We start from the raw sequence: 10,349 nt of genomic DNA, 5'->3' as shown, positions 1-10,349 counted from the left end.
CCTATGCCTGATGAAGCGTGTTTGTGCCTGAAAGCTTGCAAAGAACTTCTTTTCCAACTGTTTAATTGGTCTAATAAAAGAATCACATCTACCCAAAGAACCTTGCTTGGATGGGCATGAGTTACTTCAGTCACAGCAAGCACTGCCAGTAACAGTCATAGGCAACTGGTGCCTCCTGGGTCAAGGGCAGCCTGCACTGAATGGGTTGGGGGGGTCCCCACATGGCCAATTGCACCTACCTGGAGTGCTGCTTGTGCTTCCAGGAAGTGGCAGTGGTGCTTCTCCTGGCACCCCTGCTCCCTGGTCAGCGCTCACAGGGGGGCACCGGTGTTCTCACCTGCCCCTCCTGCCCATCACCTAACCAGGGAGCGCTGGTTGTCAGGGGCTGCACCAATGCTCTCAGGGGGTACACGTGCACCCCCGTGCATCCTCTATGCATTGCCACTGCTAACAACACAACTGCTGTAGGTGACAGATCTATGCCTGGATTTTGTTGACAAACCCAGTTTGAAAAGTCAGAAGTATCTGTAGTCAGCAAGTCAGTCTGATTCAAAGATGACAGAATTTTTCCAACTCTAGAACTCAGTCAGGCCCCCAAAATTGACTCACCAAAAAGCCATGAGATTCTTAAAAGTTCGGGATTTCATTCTTTGCCTTCTCTATTTATCTTCTCAGGCTTTTGTCTATAGCCATTAGGGCTAAAGCCTTGCAATGAAAGTGGAAATTTTCACCTTCCAAACAACTGCATGCTGAAGCTTTAAGTAGTGATATATGCAAGAAAGACCTAAGACTTGTCAAGATGTTTCAGTGGTTGTTAATGTACAGTGGATACTGACCCTTGTCTTGTGACATGCAGTATCTTTTTGTAACTCTAACCCACAGCAGGTGAATGGGTTAGTGTTACAAAATGGGGTAGTGGTTTGTTTTCCACTTGGATTATGTGGAATATCTTGCTGTGCCAAAGAAAAATCAAAGTTACAGTTCCTCTATCTGGACCTGATGGGACCTTATGAATTTTCCTGCCGTGCCTTGGATGGAAAAGAGAAAGAAACAAAAAAAGACATGTTCTTGGGAGATAGATCTGATGTTTAATTCTGCAACTTACCAGACTGCCTCCTCTTCACAGGACTCCACCATCCCCCTACCCTGCCCTTACCACTCCAGATGTTTTAGTGCAGACCAGTTTTGTATTGTCTGCCTCATTAGTTCTCCCTTACAGGGATCATATATATATGCTGCCCTATTTTTATGTCCAGGTGACAGGTCCTCCACTGTGGGGCTTCCTATCAAGTTTTCTGCCCCATAAATCCCAAATATAAAGTCACACAAGCCCGCTTTTAGGGAGGGAATATCATGGGTCAGAACTCAGAATCTCTGAAACTCCCTCTCTCAATCACAGTTTTTTTTTTTTTCTTTTTTCAGATACCATGGATAACATTTTGGACTGGGATGTACAGGGCCTGGGGCAGTCTTCTCCAGTGCTGCCTCACCACTTGACTTGGTTTAGTTTTAATCCGATGGAAAATTCCTTTGGTCCGGCCTGGTACCTCTGTAAACACGTCTTTAAATTCTAGCAGCAGCTGTTCCATTTGTTCCCTCCCTCCTTTGGGTAACTGAGTTCCAATAATGGGACTGGGTTTACCCACATCCTGTGAGTCACTAATCTCCGTTTCCTTCTCTATGGCTCTAGAGTATCCAGAATTTATAAGAAATTTTCTTTAATGAAAAAACTTAAATATTTTTGTGCATTTAAATAGCTTTGATGTGCTGAGTTTGAAATACATAAGGGGGTCAGCTTGTACAGGCTGATAGACCCAGTTTGACTCAGATGTGCCCTAATGAACTGAATGCTGGCCCATGAGGATGTCAGCTGGACACCCAGCCGGATTCAGAGGTATTCTGTTTAACTGTGTGCTTGTGTCTGATTGCAGTTTATTGCTGCTCTGATGAACTGATTCTTGGCATATGAGGGTGTCAGCCTGTCCATGCTGATCAACCTGGCCGAGTCAGGCGTTTCACATTAATCTGTGTTTGTTTGTGTGTATGACTGATTTGGTGACTGGAGGAACCCAGCCCCATTGAAACTGAGTCCCGCAAGATAGCTTCAGTGGGGGTGAGGACTTGCAGAAGGGAGAGATATAGCTCTGTATAGAAACACAAGTAACACAAGCAGCACATTGATAGAATTACTAAGACCCTAGAAACGTATCCCTAATAAATGAGCACACCCTGAAGTGATGGGCAAATCTGGTAACAGTAGGGAACGACTGCAGGCATACCTGGACAGGTTGGATAAGTGGGCAGAACACAATAGGATGCAGTACAAGGACAAGTGCAGACTGCTGCACCTAGGGCATAAAAATATCCAGCACACCTACTGGCTGGGGAATGACCATCTCAGCAGCACAGAAGCGGAAAGGGATCTCGGAGTCCTAGTGGACTCCAAGATGAACCTGAGTCATCAGTATGATGAAATCATCAGCAAAGCTAACTGCACTTTATCATGCATCAGCAGATGCATGACAAACAGAACCAAGGAGGTGATACTTCCCCTTTATGCGGCATTGGTTAGACTGCAGTTGGAGTACTACATCCAGTTCTGGGTGCCATACTTTAAGAAGGATGTGGATAACCTGAAGAGAGTCTAGAGGAGGGCCACTCATATACTTAAGGCTTTACAGGCCAAGCCCTATGAGGAGAGACTGAGGGACCTGGACCTCTTCAGCCTCTGCAAGAGAAGGCTGAGAAGTGATCTTGTGGTCACCTACAAATTCATTAGGGGGTGCAGCAAGGAACTGGAGATGCTCTGTTCACCAGGGCGCCTCTTGGGGTAGCAAGGACCAATGGTCACAAACTGACAGAGAGCAGATTTAGGCTAGACATCAGGGAAAATTTCTTCATGTTAAGGGTGGCCAAAACTTGGAATGGGCTTCTAAGGGAGGTGGTGCTCTCCCCTACCTTGGGGGTCTTTAAGAGAAGGCTGGTTAGGCATCTGGCTGGGGTCATCTGACCCCAGCGCTCTTTCCTGCCCAGGGCAGGGGGTCGGACTCAATGATCTGTTGAGGTCCCTTCCAACCCTAGCATCTATGAATAATATGATTTATCCCTGACTAAGCCATTTGAATAAAGCATCACTTAGTTGCTAACTTAATGGTATCCAAGGAAAGGAACCTTCAGTCTCGACATGAGCTTGTGCTGTTTGTTTCCACTAGCTGCATGTGCATTAGGATAGCAACATTGAAAGTGAGGGCACCTAGATAATGGGGAAAAGAATCAAGGCTAGAGATGCTAATTGACAAAAGCCAGCCTGCATAATCTGATCATCAGCTGATGGTAATCATAGTCTGATTTCTGTGATACGTTGATTAATGCCAGCTGAACATCTGACCACCCAGGAGCTGAACATGCAGAGGAGGACTTGTCAGGGCACCTTTCCTTTTCCCCTCAAAAGGCATCTCAGTTATCATCAATGATGAGTGTTTGCAGGTGTGTTATAAAGTGATGAAATGGAGTTGCGGAGGATTGTGTGAATTACTCTGCAAGTGGGAAAGCTCTGTGTTGGTGAGGCAATAGAGTTGAAGGAGCAGGTAAGAAAAAAATCAGCCTTACTCATTTTAGATAGCAGGCTCTACAGCTATAGAGAGATGTTAGAAGTTATGGTTCAAGTATATACACAGATCCAGTGTTATGTGGTCTAACAAAGGAGACAATCTGCTCTTTAGGCCTCATTGTTTAGAAGAATACTCAAGAAAGAGTGAAGGGGACCATTTCTTAGGTGACAGTGCAGCATGATATATTCTAAATTAATACCAAAGCTTCTGCATGCACTTTAGTGTAGTACCCAGAAGGGTTCTCAGGGTTTTGCGCATGTGACTTTTTCTTTCCTTGATTAAGTGCCTAGAAACAAGACTTTTAGTCTGTATTGGTTTTAAAAAGGGCTATGGGATTTGCTCCAAAATAGAGTGCATTGTTTAAAACACAGGCTTTATAAAACCCAATTCCAGTGGTTTCTATTAATTGAAGATTTCAGTGAAAGTTAATCTGTGTTGACATTCCTTTACTATGTTTTAAGACAAACATGAGTAGCATTATGTTGCATGAGCAACAAGGTGATGCTGACTAGTTCATTTAGCAGGCATTTCAAAAAGCCTTAGAAAATGAAGAGATTATAAGTGATTTTTGGGGCAGGGTTTGTCATGTATGTGTCTAGCACAAGGAGCACCAATTTGGTTCTGCCTCTCGTGATTTATGGTGCAGTAAAATTAGTTTTAAATGTGAGCAAATCTAAGTGCAGGTTTGGATGTAAGGGTTGCTTTTCACCTAGGAATGCATGGACTTTAATCCAACAGAAAACATTTCGACGCTCTCATGACTCTGTACAACTCCTTTCAGAAAAGGGACATGGAAAGTAGGGTAAATTTAGTCTAGGACAAACTTTGAGCTACCACAGCCTGAGCTATCTCACACCAATTGCAGTAGTTTCTACCACTATAGGCATACCACCCATTGGAGCCATACAGAAATAGTAATTAGAAGGGCACTGACTTCTGAGTTAGTTTGATTTCTGACTCATTAAAAGTCTTTCTGTGGCTAATTAAAGGTTAAGGATTTTTATTATCAGAATCCAAACATTTTTCTGTAACACTGGAAAAGGCCCAGCAGGAAATACTGTGGAGAAAGGCAGCTCTGTCAGCAAAGGAGAACACGGACCCTGAAGCACTGTTGAAGAGTGCTATGGCCCTAGAGCAGTGGTTCTCAACATTTTTTAGATTTGATCCCTGCCCCCCACCACTAGAGTCAACACACCCCTTGGGAGATGGTACTTATTAGTATTCACTTGATTTTTTTTAACTGCAGAAAAATACTGCAATTCTTTTGTTGCAGAGAACTCGGACCACAAAGGGTCAGAATGTTTTCAACTCTATAGATTCCTATTTGAAATCTCTGGCACATCCAAATGAGTGCACATGTGTGTTTTCCTGGGAACAACTAGAAACAGCACACATTTGTGTTGTTGCTGTTGTCCCTGGGGAATGCCCCTTCATGTGTGCTCTGGCCTGGGGCAGATTGCCCTGGGTGGAGCAGGGAATGCTGCGGCCAGCACCTAAGCTGGCCCCAGCAGTCTTACCTGGGATCTTTCTGGGGCTACAGTAGCAGCCAACCGGGAGTGTGGAGCCTGGCTGGCAGCTGGATTATGGCTCTGGCAGTCCAGGCTCTGGTCTTGGGCAGCACGTGCTGCTGCCACATGCACTGTGTCACTTTTTTTGTCATGCATTTTTTTTTGTTTGTTTGTTTGTTTTTAATACTGGGATTTCCCAGTACAGTATCTAAATTTGGCTCTGCACTACAAATATGTCATGCAGAGAACCAAATCATGCTTGTAGGGTGCATTTTGCTGCACCTCAAAAGTCTCTGAGGCTGCTGCAAAGCATATGTGCAAGTGCATGTGGACATGCCCTCCAAATTTATTTTGTGACAGTGCTATCATTGTGTAGTACTTTGTGGCACCCTTGAAAGGATGAAGGCGTGCTGGTTGAGAATCCCTGCCCTAGAGGGAACTATGATCCCTTGGTTGGAATTTGTGGTGCATAAGAAAGGGAGGCAAAATTAGTGATCTAGGACAAAAAGAGCAAATTAATTCAGAGTGGTACTACCAATAGGGCTAAACTAGAGAAGCAGCAGCCCCAAGGAAAGAGCAATGTGCATCACCCCTCTTTTGACAGCATATGCACAAAGAGTAATTGTTTCTTCTTGGCTCCCCCCTTGCTGAGAAGATGCTGGGGGTGCAGGTAACTTACTGCAATCCTTTTCAGCTTGTTTCCCTACTGGTGTCTGCTCTGCTCAGGTAGGTGAATTAGGAATGGACTAGAGTGAAGACTCTACCTTCTCCCTCCCCAGTCCTATGTTTAGTATGGGCTTTTGCCTGCATCATGCTCGGATGGGTTTGTCTCTGAGCAGAGCTTAGCCTGCACTGCTTAGTAGGATAGAACAAGAGGTACTGTATCTTATGATGCTTGGGATTCACCTTGACAATGTACTACAGCCCATGGTGAACATGATAGTGGATATACTTATGACCCTTCCCCTATGAAAAAAGCAGTAGAATATGAGAGGATTACTAAATCCTGGAGAATTCTCAGGTTAAAAATTCTGGTTTGACAGCCTTATGAAGCTATTAGCACTCTTCTGCCTATAGTAACCGCCTCATAACTCCCACCTCAAACACACTGCCCAGTAACTTCTTATAATCTAGTTAGAAATGATCTTAACTCACCACAGACTAAAAAGACTTTCAGAAAGAGAATGAAGTGGCGAACGAGATTATCTATTCTGTATTGGCCCCACTGGACCTCTGTTTGAGAAGGCTGGCTTGGAAGGGAGCTGGCTGGGTCAGAGTCTGGTTCTCCATGATCACAGGCAAGCACATCCTAATCCCATTTCATGAGTTTGTCAATCTCTGTATTGAAACAAGTTACTTTTATTGTCTCCACTACTTCTGCTGGATCCTTACTCCTCTAATGGTTAAAAGCCTTCTAATTCCTAGTGTAAACTCATTCATTGTCAGTTTGTACTTGTGCCAATATGGTATATATATAGCTGACAGCCCTTCTTCACTAGTGTTTACCTCTCTGGATACATCTATAGATGGGAGCACTATGTCCTCAAACTCTCTACAACAAAAGAATGAAGTCAATTTGAAAACTTTTTTCTTTTCTCTTTTTTTCCCCTGAAGTGAATGTATGACCTTATGCCATAAGTACTACGAATACTAAAAATCATCAGATACACTTGAGAATCTTCTTAGTGTGCAGTAAGTGCATTATAAACATGCAACACATTTGATGAATGCATATTAATATTACCATTTTTGGGACTGTGCTATTGGTGGTGTGGACATAGGGCAAAACAGACGATTGTTCTGGGATGCCATCTGCCCAAAAACTGCCACGTAGTTCAAGACTCCATTTCAGGCCTTATCTATTTATACCACAGGAGGTTACTACAAATCTGCTTTTTACATAGATCTGAGCTAAAGCTAAAATTTATCCTATTGCATTTCATGGTTTAGTTAAAGATTGAGGAAACATTTTGGACAATAGCTAGAGTAAAGTAAATTGACTTATGTAACCTTTCTTTGATCTACTAAATAATTTTAGATCACTGTTTATGATTACTTGCAAGGAACAGAGATACTAGAAGGCTCTACTCTAGCAGAGAGAGGCTTGGCATCCAATGACTGGAAGCTGAAGATAGAGTTAAGACTGGAAATACGAATTTATCTATACATGTGGTTATGCAGATATAGTTTCATAGTTAGGGTTGGAAGGGACCTGAGCAGATAATCAAGTCCGACCCCCTGCCATGGTAGGAAAGAGTACTGGGGTCAAACGACCCCAGCGAGGTGGGGTATAGCTCCTCTTCTTTAAGTTCACACCTTACTTGTTGATACAAACCTGAAAGGGCAATATTTTTAACTAAGGGTGACTGGCTGTTGGATGAGATTACCAAAATGGGGGGTGTGGGACATTTTCTATCTCTTGGCATCTTGGAGTTAGACTGTGTGGGTTTTTTTGCTATTTTTTAAAGAGTGTCTAGGTTTAACAGATGACAGAACAAGGAGCAATGGTCTCAAGTTGCAGCAAGGGAAGTTTAGGTTAGATATTAGGAAAAACTTTCTTGCTAGGAGGGTAGTAAAACACTGGAACGGGTTACCTAGAGAGGGTATGGAAGCTCCATTCATGGAGGTTTTTAAGACCCAGCTAGACAAAGCCTTGCTGGGGATGGTCCTGCTTTGAGCAGGGTATTGGACTAGATGTGACCTCCTGAGGTCCCTTCCAACCCTGATTTTTCTATGATTCTAACAAGAAATTGATGAAGAAAGCCTAACAGGATGGATAAGTAGGAAGTATTGCTAGTTTGGAACTGGAAGGTATGCATGTTCACTGTCATGTGAAATTGTTTGGTGCAGTTCCTGATCAGACTATATTCCATGTACAGACCAAGTCTTTGCATCATTAGCCTTGTGCGTTATATTGTGGCTATTTCTTTTAAATGCTAAGTTATCTACTGATGTCCCTTTCTCTCCCCCAAAAGCTGGGCAACTTTCCAGCAAACCCCTCAGGCCTCCTTGACCATAGATCTAGAATAAGTTTTGCCACAGGTGATTGATCTGAAAGCACTTTTACGCTGTAGGGTGAGCATTGACTCTTAGCATTACATGATCTCCTTTGCCTAATCACTGAAAGATTTGTCTTCTTGCAGCCCAGGCTGTGTTCTCACTTCCAGCTAGTTTCAAGGTTAAGTGCAATACTTTGTTTCATGACCTGCTACCTTAGAGACTGTTTCTCTTCCACTCAGGAAACAATACCTAGACTAATTGTAATGGTTGTATTGTCAGACTCCTATTAATTCTGAGGCACTTGATGCCAGGATGTTGGGTCTTTAACTAAACCTTTTCTGCTGTAAGCTGGATTTCCTGGTCTTCAGGACATGCCCAGCAAAATCCATGTATATTGTTGGGGAAATATTGGTGGGTTTTTGTATTGTAATTTTGTGCTGTGACCAAAAAGTTAGAGTTCTCAGACTGTGGCCCCCTTATGCTAGGTCTTGTACAGATAGAAGCCCTAAAAACAAGGAGTTTATAATTTGAATAGGCAAAACAAAGCAAGAGAGCAGGAACTGAAGCATTCGAATATAATGTCTTGCTTGAAGTCACGCAGCAGATCCATGGCAATCAGACGTGAAACCCAAGTCTGATTGTCATGTCACGTGACCATGCTGCTTGCTATAGGTGTGATTGGGATTTGATGGGAGTGAGAACTGGAGAAAGGATCCTGTTTATTTTGATTTTGTATATTATTTTAAAATACCCACCTTTATTGCAAGCATTAAATAGGAACTAACATACACCTCACCTAATTTTTATTGCGAAACGTTTAGACCAGAGGTTGGCAACCTATGGCAGGGGTTATCAACCTTTTTGGAGCAGTGTACCCCTGGTGGCCAGACACAGAGTGGGAATGGGGGGGCAGGGTGGCAGTGTGTGGCCAAACATGGAGTGGCGGCAGCTGTGTGTGTGAGCATCCCCTGCCCTCCGTGTCTGGCTGGGCTGGCAGCGGCAGCGCAGGATGGTGCATAGTGGTGCTCCATCCCCACCCACCCACGTGTACCCCCTAGGGCCTTCTCAAGTACCCCCAGGTATATGTGTACCCTTGGTTGACAACCCCTGGCCTATGGGCTAGATCTGGTCCCTGAAGAGGTCTGATCTGGTGTAGGAGACTGCTGTTCTGAAGCAACTCCATACTGCTCATTCCCTGTGCAGTGCTTCTCCATGTTGCAGAGCCTGCTACTGTGCTGTGTCTGAGCTTAGTCTTGTTGCAGAGGGGTCAGGTATATGACATCTAGATGCTTGGAGGAGGGTGCAGGTACAGGTTCCTAACCAGCAGTGACAGCTGGGTCACAAGCTCCAGCCCTCATCAGCAGAAAGCTATGGACCTCTGTCTTAAATTCAGGCTCCTGAATGTTATAAAATTTTTTTAGAATAAACCTAAAGTCTGACCTGATCTCCTAGCAGTAAATCTCTATCCCTGATTTGAACACTCTGGACAGTTCTTTCTCCACCAGTTTTTTCTTGAGATAAGGTGATTTGAAGGAATTCAGTATATTTCCATATACAGGATCTGATTCTGCTCCCTGAAATGTTAATGGAAGCAGCAAGGAGCAAGCACCCTGTCCAAATTCACAGATGACACCAAACTATGGGGCAAAGCAAACACACTGATGGGAGGAAACCGAATCCAGGTGGACCTGGACAGGTTAGAGAAGTGGGCAGAGAACAATAGGAAGCAGTTCAACAAGTACAAGTGCAAGGTTCTGCACCTAGGGAGAATCACCAGTGCACCTATAAGCTGGGGGATGACCTTCTCAGCAGCACAGTGGCGGAGTCATTGTCAGAGTCATTGCCGACTCCAAGATGAACATGAGTCATCAATATGACAAAGTAATTAGCAGAGCTAACCGCACTTTGTCATTCATTAGCAGGTGCATCATGAACAGGTCCAGGTAGGTGATGCTCCCCCTCTATATGGCACTGGTCAGGCTTCAGCTGGGGTACTGCATCCAGTTCTGGGTGCCACAATTCAAAAAGAAGGTGGACAACCTTGAGAGGGTCCAGAGGAGGGCTACTTGTATGGTTAGAGGCCTGCAGGGAAGGCCTTATGAAGAAAGGCTGAGGGACCTGGACCTTTTCAATCTCCATAAGAGGAGGCTGAGTGGGGATCTTGTGGCAAATTCAGATTCATCAGGTGGGGCGCAGCAGGGAATAAGAGATGCTCTGTTTATCAGAGCAC

The 10,349-nt window shown here is 44.1% G+C and overlaps 1 long non-coding RNA gene across 1 annotated transcript; it reads left to right on the top strand.

Annotated features, from left to right (window-relative positions):
* The first annotated feature begins 2,262 nt into the window (after positions 1-2,262).
* On the top strand, positions 2,263-9,887 carry LOC109287861. The gene is made up of 2 exons (XR_002094991.1): positions 2,263-2,320; positions 9,850-9,887. It is a non-coding gene; the product is annotated as an uncharacterized LOC109287861 (long non-coding RNA).
* Positions 9,888-10,349: the final 462 nt, after the last annotated feature.

The sequence above is a fragment of the Gavialis gangeticus genome, unplaced genomic scaffold (assembly GCF_001723915.1).
Source record: "Gavialis gangeticus isolate Ggan-Ray unplaced genomic scaffold, GavGan_comp1, whole genome shotgun sequence".
Taxonomy (NCBI): Eukaryota; Metazoa; Chordata; order Crocodylia; family Gavialidae; genus Gavialis; species Gavialis gangeticus.
Note: the sequence above shows the minus strand (reverse complement) of the source record. Positions and strands in the feature narration are given on the sequence as shown.